The following is a 21,924-nucleotide window of genomic DNA, read 5'->3' as shown; positions in this document are numbered from 1 at the left end:
CTTTGCCCCTGTTACCTTTATTGCCTCTGTCTATGTCTTGACTACCGTTGCTTCTTTCTCTTCCGCCTTGGCCTCTGATGCTACTTCCTATGCTTTCCCTGCTTCCTCACGGTAAACAAAGTGCACTGGCTTTGGCTCTGCCTCTGCTGCGGAATCTACTGCTTGCAGGTAAACAAAGTTCATTGCAATTAGTTCTGTCTCCGCGACCTATGCCTATGTATCTACCTCCACTACTGAGTCAACCAGATATAGTTTCACTAGGTCAATTTACACATTCACACAGGAACTGGAAACACCACATGCTTTATTTCGTCCTGATGCACCGGATTTGGATTTGGTGAAAAGTACAAATCACCTCTCCCGTTGGTCGAGCCCTGCCGGGGGCATCCTATATCTGCACCTGAATTAGCTCGAACAAGAACTCAAACTGGATATTCTGCTTTTCAAACCATAACTAATTGATCTTTCTCAAGCACCCCTTCCGCATTCTGACCAATTCAATAGCTTGTTTGAGATCCTGCTCCATCAGCAATTGACCTGATTCCAACAGTATAGGTAGGAGAGGAGACGGTAAAGGTCAGAGTTGTATAACCATAGTCTGTTCCGGGTAATCTATGGATACTGTGAGCTTCTTGCCTGTGACTGGTGCCTCCGATATTGGGCGATGGGTGTATTACCAACAGCAAAAACGGGTCTATATAAACGTAAGGGACATGCCATCTTTGGCAATACAGGTGCTGATGCAATGCGTTAGCCCTCGCCATTTCCTTTCGCATTGAAATCGTCCTTCCTTTCTAATCCAAAGGGAGGGTGAGGCCGCGGAACTCGAGCCCGTCGCGGATACAGCACTGGTAGTGAAAAGTGACTCTAAATTTGTGGTTTGGGGATCGAGCATCCTCGGTTGGTTTGAGGACCAATCTCGGTTTTCACCTCGCCTTAGCCTTCCCCCTATGGGTTTGGGGATCTTACCGGACTTCGCCAATATACCGGTAAGATGGGCATTTATGCTTTGGGACGGAAATATATATCCGGGGCTATTAACCGCCACCAGCACTGCGTCCTGGAGAACCTTTCCTATAGGGGCGGAGTTTAGGCGCTCAGAATAGCATCTGAGTGTCTCATCATTCCGGCATCGCGTAGGCCAATTGTTCGGATAATAACAACCCCAACAGATGGCTAAAGCTTTCTTTAGCGCATCGTAACCGCTCCCGACCCGGCAACCCGACCAACTCTGAAATATTCCATACACACGAGGCGTTACTCCCTTATCGAGAAGGTAAGCCTTAGATCGACTACCTTATTTAGGAGGTAAGCCTGATAACTACTCCTATTCCACCATTTCATTGAATCAAAATCTAATGGATCACGACCTCACGATCGATGAGGTATCCTTTCTGAGGTCGATGACTAGATTACGAGGTGGATTACGAGGTGGATGAACAGGTCGATGAACGGCACTGTTTGAGCGTTAGCGAGTCAGGTGGCTGGAATCATACACCGGAATCACCGGAATCACCTAATGAAATAACCCAATATCTTATATATGTTGCGGTGGTTCATTAAGTTGGTCAGGCTCCTCGCAAGCCAGCTGAGGATGCGAAGGTTTCTTATGCTTGCCGAATAGTGACTGATCGATAGCCCACATCTTCCGAGAGGGGTCCAGATTCACACTGGCCAAGACGAAGGAAAAGGAAATGATACCCGTTCACCTGCATACCCGTTCACCTTCATCACATGCCACATCCGCCGGTACGGGACGGCACAGGACGGGAATAAGGTACAGGACGCGTGACTTAGGTGAGTCAGTGAGTGAGGGTCATTCACAATACCCCGTGCCCAGTTCGACGTGAACAGTTATTGATCCCACGTGCCCAGGAGGTATGTGTTCGTACCATGTGTGAACGAATTACAGTCAGCGATGGCGAGTAGCACCGGTTAGTTCATAATGATTGATTCCACACTTCTCCACAGGGTGAGCAATAAGACACAGGGAGGAGCACAGGTACGCCACTAATCCAATGGGGAGGGGAGGGAGGAAGGGAAGGGAATAAGCCAATGGGACTAATCAATTGGTTTTCTCCTACAGTGATCCCATGGGAATCAAGGTCCCGGAGGGGCTTGCGCTTCCTAGTGCAAGGGGAATACTCCTACAGAGGGGGACAGTCCCTACAGAGGCAGATACTCATACAGAGACACGTAGAGGTTGATGTAATGTCGATGACATGATACAATGAGGTTGTTACACAATGTGGTTACACGTTTTGAGGTTCGATTAGGTACGATGCTTGATCACGATGCTTGAGGTTACACAATGAGCTACTCCGCATAGAACACACTTATTGCCAGGAAGGAGGTACGTGACACTCGTAGCCCTAGGAGGGAGATCCAGGAGTATTAGTACCCTTTCATTCTTCCCCTTTCACTTCACGATACAGAACAGGGTTCCTACAACTACTGATCTCCTTTCACTTAACAATATGGAACAATGGGTTACACAATGAAGGTTACACGATGCTTGATGTTACACAATGAGGTAGGTTACACGTTGAGCTACACGTAGAGCTTACATGAGCGATACAGGTTAGGTTACACGATGAAGGTTAGGTTAAGTGAGATGAGGTTTCCACGATAAGAAGGGTTCCACAACGAGGTACGATGCATGATGATGACACGTAGCAGATGAGGACACGATGCGAGAGGTTACACAATGCATAATTTTACACGATGCAGCAGCAGGTTCGATGCATGAGGTACGATGACGTTTCCACGATGCATGTCGAGTTCATTTTTGATGTTGATTGGCGTTGGCAAGTTGATTGGCGTTGGCAAGGGAAGATACTCATTACACTTTTTCACTGCCCAGGAAGCATTCCATACGCATTACCCATTAACGCTTACCATTCCCGCATCCCCCATTACTTGCCCCTGGATTTGGAAATGATCCCTACCGCTTGCCTCCTGGATTGGTAAATAAAGAATCGCTACCGCCGCCTTGCCCCCATGATTTTAGGAATGAGGAACGCTACCGCGGGTTACATGATGATCGATCGCTACCGCTGGCCCCCTTGATTGGGAAATGATAGCTACCGCTTGCCCCCTGGATGATGACTGATTGCTATCGCTTGCCCCCATGAGGTTGTTTGGTTTGCTACCGCTTGCCCCTGATCGCTACCGCTTGCCCCCATGAGGTTGGTTGGAGCGCTACCGCGCGAGACCCGGGAGCAAGAACCTGCCGCATAGACGAGACACTGGATCATTCACCCAACAAGCCGAGTCCCTTAACGAGAGGCCTTGACACACGATAGAGGTCTTGACACAATACACCATTTGAGGTTCCACAACGATATGCGACAATGAGGTGAGTTAGGCCATTAGTGAGTGAGTCTTTCCGGGATGCCGTCGAACTTGAGGCCTGGACACTTGAAGAAGTCTGGACACACGATAGAGGAGGCCTGGACACTTGAAGAAGTCTGGACACACGATAGAGGAGGCCTGGACACACGATAGAGGCCTGGACACTTGAGGCCTGGCCATTTACGTGGAACATTAAGACGTGGTCGTGATGCCGTGGTGATGATCCCGTTATTACGTGGTGAGGACATAGCGAGTTAGCTTACACAATAGTGCCATATACAATATCACATAGCTGAGGAGTTATATATACGTATATATACCGGATACTTACAATTTCTATGACAATACCGTGCTAAAGTACAGGCGCCCGGGCGCGTTATTGGTTACTCAGATGGGCTTGGTTACTCTACCTTGGATACTCAAGCTGGGCTACTTGGATCGGATACCGGTTATAGACAACAGCCTCAGTCACCATTCTTGGATAATGAAATTGCTTTCTTAGGGGGGCCGAGGCATAATAATCTATCATCAGGGCACTGAAAGTGGATTTGATTATTACTGAACTATGCCCTTTTAGATCGGTTCCCTATGATTGCCAGGTGTTGATTCACGAGATGCCGGTACTCCATCCGGTACTTGACCCCAGGAGGAGGCAATGCCAGGTGTTGCTCCAAGTGTTGATGCATTCAATGTAAGGTGGGGCCGATGTATTCTTGGATGTTTCGGAGATGTCTTCTTGTCTGGGAACCGATGGAGGACGTCTTCTTGGATGTTTTGGAACTGATGCACGATCTTACCTTACTTTCGATGCCGTTTCTTTGTATACGCTATTGTCATGGAGCCACTCACTATTTACCCACCCACCCCAATCCCCGTAATCGAGATAATCCAAAACTAAGAGTGTATTCTGCTAAAACCTCCGCCAAGCTAAAATGGCCGAATTAGTAGGGAAAGATGTGAAAACCTCCGCCAAGTGAAAATGAAGTGAAAATGGCCATTTTAGGCTATTTCTTAGGTCCCCGGCTAGACATGATAAGGTCCACAGAAGCAACATTCATTCAAAGCATGCACCTAGCTAGCTTCGTTTCATTAAAAGCACAAGCATGGAGTGTAAGGATGGTCCCAAGGCGGAGTTATGAGGCATAGGTTGGAGGTGAAGTCTGGCAAGGTTCGGTCAGAAGGTAAGTTTCATTCATAGGGTAGGGGTAGGCTGGCAAGGTTCGTTCATATGCGGGCTGAGGCAGTATGTCCTGAGTGTAAGGTCCCAAGGCATAGGTCAGAGTCTGAGGTTCCCAAGGCTTGAGTGTAAGTGGGGGGGTGGGGAGTCGTTTCCCAAGTATGCGTACCAGGGCAGTATGGGTGAGTGTAAGGCTGTAGGGGTGAGGTACCCAAGGAAGGCTGAGTGTCAGGAGGGCCCAAGGAGTAGGGCATAGGCTGGAGGGCGTAGGGATGATTATTGAGGTGAGGTCTCGAGGTCGTATCAGTGCAGGTCCGTTCAGGCATTACCGGTCAGTGGGAACACATCATGCCAGGTAGTATTGTTGATTCGGTTCATCAGTGCACCAATCCACCCACCTCACTCACACGACTTGAGTTCCGTGCTCTCGGTCCAACACTCCTCCTGGCCAGCCTCAGCATCAGAATCAAATAAGTATCGGTGACCTCACACACACTAGTTCACTTCCACTCCTTAAGTTATGGCTCACTAATTGAAGTCAGTATCAAGTTCAGCATCCTGGTACTAGTCCAGTGGCTGCGAACAGAAAGCGGACGGAAAGGTTAGTAAGGGAAGGTTCATTCAGAGGGTAAGGATGTAGGTAGGAAGGAAAGGTTCGGTCAGAAGGTAAGAAGGGTAGGTTATTCAGAGGTAGGTAAGGTGGTGGGTCTAAAGTAAGCTATGTTCGGTTGGTTGTGTCATTGTTTTGTCACAGCCTAAAAGCAATCAAGCTAATAATCTAATACCAAAAGGTATAAGGGTTAAGGTTGGAACGATAGGAAGGAGGGTGGTGGGTATTATCAGTTGAACTCAAAGAAAACGTATGAGGAAAACGTATGAGATGTCATGATCTATCTCAGGCTAACTAACTCATGGGCAAGGGGAAAGGCGAAGCAACTAGCAACTCAATCTCATCAACGAATTGTATCAACTAATTGGGAAACGAACTCCCATGATTTGGTTTGGAAGGCAAGGCTACTAATCCGCTATGAATCCTTATTGGTTGAGGAAATGAGTCAGGTTGAGGAAATGAGTCAGCAGGAGGCATGGCATCAGGTTGAGGAAGGCTACGTCAGGGGCTCGGCTCATGGCTCAGGAATAAGGAGCATGATTTGGAAACTAACTCAATCGCTACCGCTATGGCAAGGCTCAGCTAAGCAACTTCTTATATCAACTAACTCACAACGAAGGGCGAAGCGAAGGGGAGGCATATCAAATAAACTAACAGTTATGTTAGCTCAGCATCTTATCTCAGATATCTCCCAATAGCAACTCATCCCAATTTCAACTAATCAACTAACGAAAAGGGGTAGGAACTCGGAGACTCAGATTGATTCAATGAAAAGGGGAACAGGGGATATATACTAAGCGCAATCAACTTGATATTCCGGCTAACTCAAGGTAAAACAAACTAGTTATGGCAATCTCAACTAACAACTCAAATCATTTGGGTTGGGAAACTACCATGAGCATTGGGAAAGCACATCTCACTCTGTCTGGTCTGATTCAACTAAATAACAACGAAGGGTATTGGTTGAGGTACTATGAGGTACTATTGGGGTATTCAACTAATTGGGGCTACTAGGCTGGGTATTCAACTAACAACTCAGGTTAGGTATTCAACTAATTGGGTTGGGGCTACTCTGTCTGATTCAACTAAATAACAACTCAACGAATGCAGGTAGGTGTAAGTCCAAGCCTCCTCCTAACTCGTAAGGTTATATTCTTTGTGCCTAACGAATCACAGGTCAGGTTATGTGCCGAAGGAACTCTCTTATTATCCTCTCTTATTATCTCAGATATATCCAACTTATATCAATCCCATGTTGATATCAATCCTATCAATCCCATGTAACAACACAGCATCGTATATCATGTGCGTAGCGTAACTGGGAACAACGAATGCGTAATGCGTAGCGTATCAACATCATGATGCTATCTCATGGAACTCATCTCAGGGTACAACTCAACTATTTGGGTAACGAATATTGGTTAAGGTTATGGGTATCCACGAAGACATTGGGTGCCATGATTGGGTTGGGGATCCTCCTAAATCGTAAGGTGAGCATCTCCTAACTCAACGAATCTAACTCATCCTAACGAATTGAACTCAGGTGGGCTCATCCTAACTCATCTAACTCATCCTAACGACAGGTAAGGTTAGCAATCTCATTCTCATTATCACTCATCTCATTGGGTTATCCCATTTATCTCAATCCCATGTAACAACACAGCATCGTATATCCATGTAATCGTTAGCAAAGGAACCACCATGCATCGCATCCCAACATCCACTATCTTCTCTCGATCCACTATCTTCTCTCGCAACTTAGCAACAGCATCGTATATCAGCATCATATCAGATCATGTCACTCATATCATCTCAGATCAACGAAAGGAGCATTTCAGAGGTAATAGAAGAGGCGCATAAGGACACTCCGGGGTAACCAGTAGCGCTAAGCGGACTCCTAGCTCATCAGAACGACTAACTCGGCCTCGGCTCGGAAAGGGATAACTCCTAACAACGAACTCCATCTTTGATTTTGATATTGGTTGAAACCCCAGGCCCCCTCGCTCACTCTCTTTGGAAACTAACGACCCTCCTTGGTTTACTTATTTGGTGGCCCCTCTAAATAAGTCACCCCCCAAAGCAATAAAGTCCTCTCCCGTTGGTCGAGCGAGAAATCGATGGCGGCTCTAAGATTTTGTTAAAGGATTCTACTGTACCATTTGCTTGCAGATGGTAAGGGCTACTTTTGTGATGCTGGATCAGAAACTCTCTGGTCAATGCGGCTATGGTCTGGCTGACAAAGTGAGTACCCTGATCGATGGTTAAACAGAGCAGGCATCCAAACTAGGTCATAATGTTTTCAAAGATGAATCTGGTTGTGGTCTGGGTAGAACAATCCTTCACTGGTTCTACTTCAGCCCACTTGGTCAAGTAATCAGTTGTGGTGATAATGTTGCACGCTTTAGAATGACGAGATGGAGGGTTGATGGGGCCTATGAAGTAAACTGCCCACTTTTCAAAAGCTCGCAGAGCTTTGACTGGCTGTAAAGGTAGTTCATCCTACCTGGAAGGTTCACCGACTCTTTGGCAGACATCACATGACTTCTGAATATGTGGATTTCCACAGTCAAACATACATAGTGAAATGTTCTTTTTATTCATCATATCTGCTTACTCTTATTACCCTTTTTGAAAGCTTTCTTGGTTTCCCATGATGATTTTTGGAGTGTCCACTCGAAACGTTGGGACGTTTCATTTGACTACACAGTTTCATCCAAAAGCTATACGCATTTCATCACATGACTTGGCATACTGCTTATAGTCCTTGAACACGCCACGAGAATCCTGCTTGAAGCACTTTTCTGGCAGTAGCTTTTCCTCCTACGTGGCGTCCGGCAACTCCACTGTTACATTCCCACAACACATCTAGCCTTACATGGTCCATCACACACCTTCGAAGAATACTATCTAGCCTAAGTTTGTGCAACTGTCCCGCAATCAACTGATAATAAGCTACTCGAACCACCATATGCCTTTTCTGAGTTGCGGAATAGTCTTCAGGAAAGGTACCTGTACTGAGGAACAATGCAATATCTGCAAGGTAGTCGGAAATAGCTTCAATTCTCAACAAGTAAGCATCCAGAAGTTGATCATCTACATATACTCCTGATTCTCCATATTCCAACCGAGATAAGTGATCAGGTCATACGTTGAGCTTTATCGCCTTTACCACAACCTCAAAATCAAACTCCTGGAATAGGAGCAACCATCGGCAAATCCGTCCCTCTAAGAAAGGTTTGTTGACCAGATACTTCAAAGAAGAATGATCAGTAAAGAATTTGAAATGCCCTCCCAGAAGATAGTGGGGAAACTTCTGGAGAGCGTAAACCATGGATGGCTAGCCCTTCTCTCTCTATAGTTGTGTAGTTGTGCTCCGCCTCAGACCACTTTTTGCTAGCAAAATAGAATGGATGGTCCAAACTTCCTTCTCCCAGCTATATAAGAACAACACCTAACGCAACTCTAGAGGCATCAATGTGCACATGGAACTCAACAATCCAGTTTGGATAAGTAAGGATTGGAGCACTTACCAACTTTTCCTTGAGCAGGTTGAAGGCATCATCATAGGCAGGGGTCCACTCGAAAACTTCTGCCTTCTTCAGTAGCTTCTCCAGCGACGCTGTAATAGTTGTGTAATTCCTTGCACTAGGAAGCGCAAGCCCCTCCGGGACCTTATGAATCTCCTGTAATGCCCAGTGTGACCCAGAGTGGATCGTAACTGCTTAACGGTCTTGGGAGGAGGTAGATTTACAATCACTGCAACTTTAGCTGGATCGACCAAAACTCCTTCTCTGCACACTATGTGTCCCAGCAGGTTACCGAATGGAACACAAAAGATGCATTTCTTCAGATTCAAAGAGATTTGCAGTTGCCTGCATCTGTCAAACATGAGCCTCAGTCACTTGATGTGTTCCTTCAACATGCTATACACCGTCCAGTCATCCATATAGACTTCTAGGAATTTATGGATGAACTCTCGAAAGGCTGCGATAATGATCCGTGAGAATACCGCTGGTGCATTCTTCAACCCAAAGGGCATCACATTGTAGGCAAATGAACCCCACTCTGTAGTGATGGTTGTTTTTTTCTTATCCTCTTCTGCAATCCTGACCTGGTGATATCCTGAAAACCCATCAGTAAATGAATAGGCTTCCTTATTTACTTATTGGGTACCCCTATCAAATAAGTAACTAAAAAAGCAAGCCATTCTTCCTTCTGGGGATAAATCTGATCTGGCTTGATAAAGATGAGATTCTCCGAGTTCATGAGAAAGATGATATTATCGGAGTTGGGTAGGTAGAAGAGGAATAGTATGTCTTCCCTACCTTCCTTATTCTTGAATGAATGTTCCGGGTAGGCCTGTAAACTCCCTCCATCTGGCCTGGCAATATCCCAGTCAATATGATCTGATCTTATACGATTAGGCTGAGTTATCCCTCTCGCTCTTAGTTGTGCCATGCCCTTTTTAGCCGTGTTGTTAGCTGTGTTGCTCTGGCAGTCTCCTCATGTATGTTGCTCTTCTTAGCATTGCTCTTAACTAACGATGTCTAACTAACAATGTCTTCCTATGCGTCCCCTAAGGTTGGGAAGATAAATAAGCTAAGTTCTCTGATCCCTAAGGTTGGGAATAGTCTGATACGAGGAGCTCTTAGCTGAGCTGATCCCTCTTAATGGTCTCGGGATTTAGTGACCTTAAGCATGAAGTTCTCCATTAAGTGATGCTTAGCTGGGTTGAATCTACCTATTTCCCTATGGAGCTCATTGCCCTATGGAGCTCGGAGAAGTAAGAGTGGACCTCTCCTCTCGCGTTGGTGAAGCATGCCCATGCGCTCCCTCTCCTTTCAGTCGAGCATATATCACACGATGGCGGCCTTTCAGTCGAGCATATATCACACGATGGCGGCCTTTCAGTCGAGCATATATCACACGATGGCGGCCTTTCAGTCGAGCATATATTTGTTTCACACAGCATCTCCCTTAAATAAGATAGCTTAGCTTTTTGTCTTGGCACTGGGTATCGATCTCCTTACTTCCCTTCATGCTCATGGAGATGCCGTTTCTTTATATACGCTATTGTCATGGAGCCACTTTGAACAATCGAGATAATCCAAAACTAAGAGTGTATTCTGCCTCCGTCTCCTGAAAATGCTATAATAGGACCTTTAGGTGCTCGACCATAAGCCCCCCCACCCAATAAGTAAATTGAGGGGAATCTTGAAAAACCTCTGCGCTATATATATAAAAAGAGGGGTGAAAATGGCCAAATTTTTAGGGTTATATTCAGCCTATGCGGGACTGAATCTCCAATGAAAAGACCTCCTCAGTTGGTTGTATCTACTCTTGGACTTTCTTATTATATCAATAAACTATTTGAGTTTCTCCTACATGCTGTGTACCAATGATGTTTTGTTATGCTTACATGTTTAGCTTAACCTGATCTTGAGCTTTTTATGAATGTATGTCTGTATCTTTGTGTAGTTTCTCTCTCTTGTGATCTTGCAGCGGTGAAGTTGGGCCGGTGAAGGAGCAAGAAGCTGGGAGCTACTGAAGAGAGGAGTGATTGGATCAAAAAACTAGCGGAAGACACAGGTTAGTTACATCTTTGCTCCTCATTTACGTTTCATAAAGAAGAATACTCAATTAGTTTACCTTGTTTGTTGCTAAGGCACTATCACACCTTAGAGTGGGATAGGGGCATTCCGAATTGGATACTTTTCCCAACAACACATGATTTCCCACGTTGATATTCCCGCATCTCTGTTACAAGCTGTGTCTGTATATAAAGGTGCCATCTCCTTCACCTCAGAGCCCTGAGCCTTACTTTTCTTTCCCAATTCTTCCTGCGTATGGCTCTGTATCGCCTTTCGTTCTTCATTCTTGCAGCTCACAAATGGAAATGATTGATCAAGAAAGGTGATGGGAGAGTCTTAAATGTAGCAGATATATCAAATATGCCACCTTACGTGAAGTAATTCTTTGCAAAAGCACGCGTCTACATTTAATAGATGACAACTAATTCCTTTATTATCATTAAAAGTGCATGATCTTAAGTCAGATTATGGTAAGTGGCTTTTCTTGAATAAAGCGCCCGAAAGTTTTGTGATGGGGTGATTTTGCGATATGGTTCGCAATCGTCGCAGATCGCGACATCGCATTATCGCACCATCGTGCTATCGCAGATCGCAATATTGCACACATCGTAGATCGCAGAAGTTTTATGCTTGCCATATTTTTGTTAGCCCATTCCTGCGATATGCGATCTTGTGATTGGGGTTATCGCAAATCGGAAAATCTTGAAGGCTTTCCCATTGGCATTACTTTATTGCGATGCGATATATCACTTAGTACGAGAATCTTGCACATACCAGGATTATACCCAAATGGAGGAGTTTTTCTGTCATTTTATGATGCGACTTTTTAAAGATTTTTCTTATCATAAACTTAGGTTTTAAAGTATTCAAAAGATCTTCCTAAGCTTACGATGGTAACCTTATTTCAAAGAAAGGAAACTCTAGCTTTTCCTAAAGTTTTAACTAAGGGTCCCCATTGATTTAGTACTTTGGACAACACTTAAATGAAAAAAGGGGGGGGGTTGTTGCTGGCCACAACGGAAAGAAAATCATGAAAGAATACTATTGTAAATAAGGAAATGAGCATGATGAAGAAGTTCTGAAGCAAAGAAAACTAAACTATGAACCAATTACAAAGCTGCAAACACTAGAAGTCCTATAAAGGAGGAAAATCTATGTGTTTGGGGCAGCAAGAGGGTCTTTGCCTCAGATCATTGTCCGAAAGGGAGGAAGAGAGGCCAAGGCACTGCTGCTAGCCTTTTTGATCTTTTATTTATCACTACTTAACCTGCTATTGAAAACACAAATGGAAACAAACTACTGAATCATCAAAAACAACCTATTCTTAGCCATAAAATAAATACATCTAACAACAACCTAATCTACAAACTGAAATGAAACATACAAATACAAGAAAAGAGGAACTTGGCTACTTGGATTGGGCCCTAACCCAAGAGCTTCAGCCCTCTGAATTAACTCAGTGCTAACTCAAAAAGGATTCCATCTTTATTCTCAAAACAACAACAAGGTTACAGGAACTATCAAGATACTAAGCTCGAAGTCGAGTAGAGTTACATAAGCAATACTACAACAAAAATTCAACCAAAATTTGACCCTATTGAGGCCCTAGGCCTCTCTACTTATACAAATGAAGCTCCCAATAACTTCCTCAAAATCAGGGAGGCTTGGCTCCCAAAACTCGAGATAAACATCAGTTATCCTCCACTTGCTCGGCTGCCTGCTAATGCATGACTTGGTTGCCTGTACTCCGAGCTGAATGAAGGGGAATTCGAAGTGGGGAGTAATAAATGAGGGGGATTCCCTCCTATAAGTCCTCTCCTTTGTCCACTTCGAGTTATTGCTACCATTTTTCCACTGTATCCTTGACTTTGACCACAAAAATCATCAATAATCTGCATTAAACACATATTAGACCTCATGGCATCATAACTAACTCAACTCACTCTATAAGCATAAATATAATCAGAAAATCATGTAATAGGCTAAGAGAATGGTTGATTTGACTAGGTTAGGAGGTAAAATGAGCTCATATAATTACCCATTTATGAGGCTCATCACATTCAAATACTTCCGATTTTAATTTTAGAAAAAATACCCAAGTAAAGCGAGAGAAATCATCTATGAAGGTGAGTACATATCAAGCCTTACTGATTGAAGGCAGTGGGAATGGGCCTGTGATGTCACTATGAATCAGCCCAAGAGGTGAAGAAGCTCTTTGTGACTTCCCTTTGTCAAACTTTTTCTCTGGATGTCTTCTAAGAATGCATCCTTGACATACACCGCTTGTGAATTTAATAGCGGGCAATCCTTCTACCATGTTTTCCTTGCTGAGTTGATGCAAGTACTTATAGTTTAGATGGCAAAATATTTCATGCCATAGCTTCGATGCACATGAATCAAGGATTCAAGCTGATGGAGTGGATGTGACAGCTATTAAAGCATGACCATCTCATGCTCTCCCTCTCCCATCTTCCGTTTTGTTATCATCCTTCTTCTTTGCATTCTCGGGCACGGTGAGATTGTGCTGCTGCAATTGCTTAGCCATCTCATAGATTGTTTTCCTCATGCAATTTTCTTCGGGATGAAAAGCTTTCGAACATTAGATGCAAAGTTTTCTTTCATTCTTCATCTTACCCTTAGGCAAAGAAGAGCTCTCTGAAGATTGTACAGGTCTCCCCTTCTTCGGTTCATTAGCTTTACCCTTCCCTTTTTGCTTGTCTTTTCCCTGCTCTTTGGAGCATCAGTAGCCGCAAATGCTTGGTTCTTTGAACACTTGATGGCACACATTTGGAATAACCTAGCTTGCTCTTGAGTCAATGCTGCAATGAAGTCATTCAATGGATGCATTTTCCATTTTTCCTGAGTCAGTTTAGATGCTTGAAAAGATGATACAAATACGAAATATTCAAGGCCTAATTTCGAGAGAATCAAAAGGATGAGTTGATCTTCCTCTTTCTTAACTCCACATGCATCAAGTTAAATGAGGAGGGATTTAAACTTGGTGAATTATTCTTGCATGTTTCTAAAATGAGTTGGAGTGAGGGATATGAGTTCATTCTCTAGTTGATGCACTCTCATTTCATCCTGCTTGCCGAATAGTCCTTCCAATGTGGTCTAGACTGTATCGGGAGTGGTGGCTCTACTGAAGTGAAAGAGGAGTTATCTAGAAATTTATAGGCATATCAACCCAGTTGCTTCATATAATTTATTGAAATACTTTATCTTCTCCGCTGTAGAAGTCGGTTCAGTCTTCATACCCATTGTTACCCTATAAAGCCCTTTGCTTCAAAGGAGCAGAGTGATCTCTGTCTTCCATTCGAAGTAATTTAAAGGATTTAGAATGATTTTTGTGGCCTAAGAGATTTGATCCATTTCTGATTTCTTCACCTCTTGATGATCTATACCTACAAATAAAACCATGTACAATCCACTAGATTCGAACTAGCTCTAATACCATGTAGAATTTGTGCAGAAACTCCGATAGATCTAGAATTCTAGTTAAATTAAACACAAGTAATTTGTTGATATTCAAGAGAGGAGAGAAAGATTTTTTCCATAAAATAAATTTATTAAATTAATGAGAAATAGTAATACATGAGCAACCAAACCTCAAATCCCAAAGGGAGGTGGTTATATAAAAATTGCCAAATCTAGAAAACTAGGGAAAAACTAGAAAAGGATAAGAAAAGCTAAAGGGAGGCCTAAAATAGCAACAATGACTCAATACAACCTATGCCAACTATCAGCCACAAGGAAAGCATGATGAGTGGTGCATTTCCCAAGGATGACAACTTTAAAACATGCTAAAATGATCCAGGGGACTAAATCCCTTGATTTAAGGGGGAATCTTCATGTGGGGCGCCAATCCTCAAATAACTCAAGTGGATGAGGTGTGGTTAGGTGTGAACATGCACTTAGATGTAAAAATGGTTTAGGAAAGTGGTTGGACCAATATTTCCATAACATTAAGCCTTTAAAGGAAAAAAACAAGGTAAAGTTGGTCCACCGAGCTAGTTTACCAAAAACCAAGTGTGAACATGATTTTTAGTGCATGTGTTTAAGTTAAGGATACTTAGGCTAAAAAATAAATGTAGATGTTAGGATTATATTCCAATAGTGTGGTGTGGATTGAGTAATTGAATTATGAATTGTGTGTGGATTAGATTAATTCTGCATAACATAAGTGTGTAGGGAATTCAAAGAGAATCTGAGAGAGAGGACAGGGTTCAGAGGAGTATTCCGATGATCGGACAATGTTGGATTCTGATTGAATAACCAAATCAAAGCTCACGAGTGGAAACATTTAAATAATACACCGAACAAAGTTTGGGAAGTAGTCAAGTGGAAGAGCAATCAAAGAATGAAATTAGTGAAAGGAATAAGTAATGAAGCAACAATGCATAGGAACTGTTGGATTAGTCGGATCAACGAACAGGATTAACGGAAGATGAGAGGTAGAGAACTTATCATAGGAGATTAATTTAATATATGGATGGATCACATCAAGTCACGCGTTGACAGAAGGGTGGAAAATGTGCAAAATGATGGAGTGGTCTTCATAGGTGGTAAGCAGTATCTCACACGCCCTAAGAGTTGTAAGCGGTATTCCTAAATTTCACGCGATTAGCCTAAGTGGGTGACACGTAGCATGGGAAGACCACTTTTCTCACATGCTATCGATTGGATATCGGTAGTGCAATAATTCAAGTGAGATTGCACGATAGTCGTTGGATCACGTAGGATTGGTCAATGGTGGATATCAGCCAAGTTAGTTGGCAAGCGAGTGACGCGATAGTTGTTGGATCAAGCAAGACAAATCAACGATGGAGATCGGCAAAGCTAGTTGGTGAGTGAGTGATGTGATAGCTATTGGATCAAGTGAGACAAATTGACAGTGGAGATTGGCCAAGCTAGTTGGCGAGCAGTTGACGCGATAGTCGTTGGATCAAGCAAGATAGATCCACAGTGGAGATTTGGAACACCTAAAGTCAAACGTTGAAATGAATACATCAGTTATGCGACACACAATTGATGGTGATTGGTTAGGTTTGTCATGGATCATATGGTAAGGAAATCCACAGGTATAATCTGATTAAGATGTGATTTATTATCTTCCGCTTAAGCATTTCAATGTGTCTAGGGGAATTTTAATGAAAAAGGGCAAAAAATCTAGTGAGGGTGAGGGTGGACCGAGAGATGGTTGAGGCAGATGAGGTGAAAGATGGATGCTAGTGATGAAGTCTAGATCTCCTCCTGAAGAACCTACAATGCTTAAAACTTGTGTGTCTTCCAAGCACTATGCAACAAGATACATTCTCATAAACTAGAAAAAAATGAATTAGTTTCCCATATTATGCATGAATAAAGTGCTAAAGGAAATGAGAATATGAGAGATATTATTATAGAAATAGAGTGATGGAAAAAGATGACAATGAAATGAACCAAGCACTGAATCAAGACAACAAACTCCAAAGCTCATACAAGAACTAGAAATCTATGTTTTTGGGGTTGCTGAAGGGTCTCTTCCTCAATTCATGGTCCCAGAGGGAGGAGGTGAGGCCAAGACACCTGCTGATAGCCTTATGGCGATCTTTTTCTCCTTTCTAACCTGCTAATTGAAAGAAGGCACAAATGGAAGCAAACTAAAACACAACTAATCCACTCTATATTGTTGTAATGGAAATGCAGCTACTTAAGCAAATGAGAAATTAAACCATGAATCTATGCTAGAATACATGTACAATAAAGATAAGCCTTGGCTACTAGAGTTGGGCCCTAACCCAAGAGCTTCATCCCTCTAAGTTAACTCAGTGCTGGCTCAAAACAAAACTCATTCGTATTATCAAAACCATGGATTACATCAAAAACTGTAACAAGTCTTGCAACTTGAAAATAAAGTATAGTTTTACAATAAAAAATTTGAATCCTATTGAGGTCCTAGACCTCTCTTCTTATACATCTGAAGTCTCTAATGACTTCCTTAAAATTAGGGAGGCTTGGCTCCAAAACTTGAGATAAACTAGTGCTTTGACTTTCACTTGCTCGGCTGCCTTCTTGTCCTCATGATTTGGCTGTTTGCACTCAAAGATGATGGAGGAATATTCGAATGGAGGGGTAGTAAATGAGGAGGATTTATCTCCTATAATTCCTTTCCTTGTCCCATTCAAGTTTTGACCAAGGTCTTTGCCAAAATTCCTTTCTTTTATCCCTTAATCTTGCATTAAATGCACATTAGACCACAAAGAAAAATATCCAACTCTAACTCATCTCATAAACAAAATATAATCAAAAGTATGCAATAAATTGTGAGAATAGTTGGTTTGACTAAGCTAGGAGGTGAATTAAGGCCCATATAATTACCCAATGATAAGGCTCATCATCTCCAAAGAGAGAATTAGTGACAAGCCTTTAAAAATCCTCACCAAAATTGTCACTGAAAATGGATTTGGTGAAAAATATTAAAGGAACATCACCATATGCACTTACAACAACACTATTTTAAGGACCGTCACTATATGTGACATCCTTTTTGTTGTAGTGGTTGAAGATCTTGCTAAGGCTCCATGTGCCATGTCATTCATGGAGGTTTTGCAAAGTTTTCCTTGGCAACAAAAGGCCTTGTTGTCTTCCATTGGTGGAGTAGATCCATTTGACTCAAACATCATTGCGATCAATGCTGACAAGGATTCTCCTCGAATTTCCCATCTAATTTCTTTTCATATTATCCTATCTATATTCCACAAGAATATTCATCACACTTTGATTGATGAAGGCTTTTCCACTTTTGTCATGTCAGTATCATGCTGGAAGGCCCTTGTCTCTCCAACACTTGCTACATACAACACTACTCTTCAAGCCTTTGATGCACACAATTTTGTACCTAATAGGGTTCTTCCCAAGTTTTCCATTGAGTTAGGGGGGGAAACTGTATACGTCAATGTTGAATTCATTGATGCCTATTTAGATTACAACCTTCTCCTTGGTTTTATTTGGTTCTATGCCATGAAAACCATTATTTCATGTATATTCTATGTCCTTTTCTTTCCTCATGAGGGAAATTTTGTCACTATTGATCAGCTTGACTATTGTGTGCCATTGGCTTAACTCTCCACTAAGGGGAATTTAGTCCATTTGTGGAATACAACCTTGGTCAATATCAAAATGTTGGCATGGGATTATTTAAAAGGTCATCTCTTATCGGGTATTCCTCAATTACCACCGCCCAACACTCCTACTACATCTTGTAAATCTCCTGTGCATATGATCTCTTCCAACACTTGTGGACCCCATAGACCTCTTGATCCTTGGGTGGTGTCTCCTAATCTTATGGAAGTTTATCAATATCGTGAGCATCCTCCGCTACCTGTTGTGAAATAAAGTTTCTCTTCAGTAGTCCCATTAGTACCTCCTGACGTTGGTCAAAAACTCCATCCCAATATGGAATATGACCAAAATCCTTCGCCCAAATGGGTCACCTCTCCACATGTTCCACATGATTCCCTTGATGATGACCCTATATAGATAGCCAACCTGGAGTTCATGGATATATCCATTGATGATCATAGGATATTATGCCTCTTCCTACCTCTTGTTGGCTTGAGGGGGCTTGGCCCCAAGCTCAAAGTTAGTTGCGCTAACCAAAAAAACCCTACACTATTGGCCCTTTCAGCAACAACCCACGTAGCGTAGGCTGCAATCTCACTTGAGGCAGTATTGGGGGATACTATAACCAATCTTCTGTATCCAGAAGGCTATGTGATGTGGTTTAAGGTGGTTTCTGTAGTTTTAGTTCTGATCTGACCTTTGTGAACCCTTATCCATGGAACTCAAATTATCTTTTGTTAAAGAGAGTTATAATATTCATGTAACCATCTAATCATGCATAAAATAACTTCTAATAGTTGTCCTGGATCTTCACGGAGTAATTAAGATAAAATACAGATAAATATCATTCAGTTGCGTGTAAGTACAAAAAATACATAAGTGCGTAAAAATAGACATATAAAATTCTTCAAATATCTTTTATTACTTCAAATATTCCTTATACAACTTTCCAGACCTTTCGAACATAGCTCTTGGGGCCTGTGCACTCAACTACAGACTTACCAAGGTCTCTGTGCACTCAACTGTAGGAACATTCCCCTTCACCCAAAACGCAAAAAAATCTACAACTACAGACTCAAAACATATCATCTCATCAAAAATAAGTTGCCTTAGACTTGCTAAGACATCCCTTTGTATATCATTTACCCTTACAATACCATGGTCCATAACCCATGGGCGGATCTTAGATCAATACCAAAATATAAGGTGTTTTGACCTTCATAAAACCCCTTGACTCCTATTTGACCTACGTTTACTCCCACTCCACTCCTTAAAATGTGGATAATTACAATATTTTAACAAAACTGACCTTGGGGACCCCGTCCCAATAGTCCCCCAACATAATTATGTGACTCATCCTCAAGTCTCTCCACTAGTACACTCTAAATCTTTGCTTTCAAGATGGTGAATGAAGACTTCTCTCGGTGAAGTGGCTCTCTATATTGAACAGTTGCTTGTCGAACTTCATTGACCAAATTCTCCATAGTTCATCCATCTGTTGCTAAGCTGATGGTTTGTTGTGTCTGTTGAATACTCTTGAGTGTGCCTTCCATAGTATCTGAGAGCTTCCCTGCTTCTTCCTCCCATGTCTACATTCGTGTAGTGATGATCTGCATCTTCTTCTGTAGCTCCTCGATCTGTCCTTGTAGGGATGTCCCATCTTTAAGCCGGGTGAACCGTTGCATAGGGACTAAGGTGTACATCATTGCCTTTATCTCATCATACTGTAGCTGCTTATCCTAAATGGAAACTTCAATATTCTTGACCTGTGGGTCTTCCTATAGCGAGGCCCATAGTTCTAGAGTTTCTTCAAACAACTGGCTACACTCCTTGACTGCAACATCTGTTATCGGGAAATCTAGCGTCTATGCAGAGCTGCTAGTCCCACTAAGGCTGGTAGCTACCTTGGAAACAAACAAACTAAAACCACTTTCGTTTTCCTTTATGAGAGGTAGATAAGAGGGGAAAGTAGGAGACCAACCTCTGTCTTGCGCTTGGTTCCTTGCTTGATTCCTCTCCCTTCTGATAGATCTTTGCCACTTGCTTCCTCGTTTACCCAGCTTCAAAGAGTATCTGTAGAATCAAAGCAACATAACACTATCCAAGAACATAGATCTACTATCATAAACAATATAGGACCAGATATATATTGACCACACAAATGCATATATCATCAATCATACAAGAATGTGGAGGAAAACTCGAATAGATTTATTAATAATCAAGAACAGCAAAGAGTATTATAACCAATTGTTCTGACCCAGCGTCATCCTCTCAGCAAGAAATCCATTCTTCACCTCATGAAAAGCTTAGATCACCCAACACTATGATGTTACACCAAGAAACCAACAGCACTTCCTTACAAGATACAAAATTCCAGCCTCTGGATCTCTGGGATGAGGGATCCATATATAGATGTTTGCAAGGGGGGTGATTCAGCTTCTAAGATTTGATTAGTGTCCTCTCTCTGATAGTTCTTGATTCCACTTGGAGATTGATGATCTCTTAATCGTTCCTAGGCGAATGCAGAGAGGCAAGTGTCACAGGAGAAGTTTCTGGAAGATTCCGTGATCCTCCACCTCACAAATTGACCCCACCATTTGTCCACTCTCGCCCATCGCACCCCATAGAAGGGCTTTTCAGTATGCATCGCACCTCCCGTGTGCATTTAGGTGGGATGCAACACACTTTGACCATGGAGCAGGTGAGATGGTCCAGTTTTGACCAGTTCTAAGTAGTTTTTCATGGAGAAATTCTGGGAGATGCTGTAATCAGTTGACCTTGTTCTTTTAGGGGTTGGAACAACACTTTTAGGGACTTAGGAGCCCTTGGTATATGGACATTTATGATTGGGGTTACAGTGCCCAAAAATGTCTATAACAGTTGCCCCCTAAAGCATGAGGTAGTTAATCTTTTGATGTCGGGTGAAATTCTTTATCATGAGGATCCAAAGTTTTTTCAAGCTGGAAGGCGACCTGTAATAAGATACAATACAATACATTATCTTCATAATATTTTCATGATCTAGCTGAGGCGGGCATTTCCATGATCAGCTTTATAAATTCATTTTCGTGTACATAAGATAGACAATCGTCTAAGTGCAGACTGATGATTCTGGTCGAGCCATCATCCCTTGGATTGGATGATTATCTGTGCAATAATGATGTACATTTCATGTCTTTATTTTCCTGAATATATATCACAGCCCGGATGGATGAAACTAGATCCGGGGTCTTCAATCTCGTTCGATCTTCACTCAAAGTACAATTTGATCCATGTGAGAGATGTTCTGGAGTCGAACATGGAAAGACATTGCCTGATTACCAGCCAATGATGTAAGCTGTTAACAGGCGCGAGAGGAATCACCAATAATAATGATGACCCTCAAGGTACTATAGTACAATTCACATGGTGTGAATAAGGGACTTGGCATCGAACACCATGCAAAATCTTTCGGTTGAAGGCCATTGATGTAAACCTGTCGCTGGAAGTGAGAAACTTGCCATTGAGGCATGCAAGCTTCAAAGTACTGAAAGGGTTGTTCCTAGATCGACTTCCTGGATAATGAGCTGATGTCGACAAGAAGCGATCCGTCATAGGAGGGCCTTAGTGAATCCCACATCAATGACACGGAATGGAGCAAATGATTTTAATGGAGGTGAAAATGATCTGATGACATAAGGTTCAGGGTGGCGGTCATGAAATAATGGAGCGTAAATGTATTGCAGTGGATGAGACACAGGTGAATTCTCTGAGCGACTTCTCTTGAACATATCGGCGACACTGACATGATGGATTGGTAGCTTTAACACCAAATATGGATGGTGTGATGGACCAATGGTGATATGACTAGTGAACGGAACAACCCAACCCGACTTGGATGCGGAGTGAAAGTGTCATGTTCAAGAGCGACTTGCTACCAATAAAGTTTCTTCAAGTTTTCTTCCCAATTTTTCCCCAGTCATTGCTGACCAGTACCTCTTTATTTTTGTCAAGCTTGAGGAGGATAACATATGCTTGTTCTATAATTTTCCCTTCGGGCAAACCCATCACTATGTTTTAATGAGCCTAGCGATAGTGAAACTCGT

This window comes from Pinus tabuliformis, chromosome 4_1 (genome assembly GCF_031772625.1).
Source record: "Pinus tabuliformis cultivar Carrire ecotype Pingquan chromosome 4_1, CPIR1, whole genome shotgun sequence".
NCBI classification, from domain to species: Eukaryota; Viridiplantae; Streptophyta; class Pinopsida; order Pinales; family Pinaceae; genus Pinus; species Pinus tabuliformis.
Note: the sequence above shows the minus strand (reverse complement) of the source record.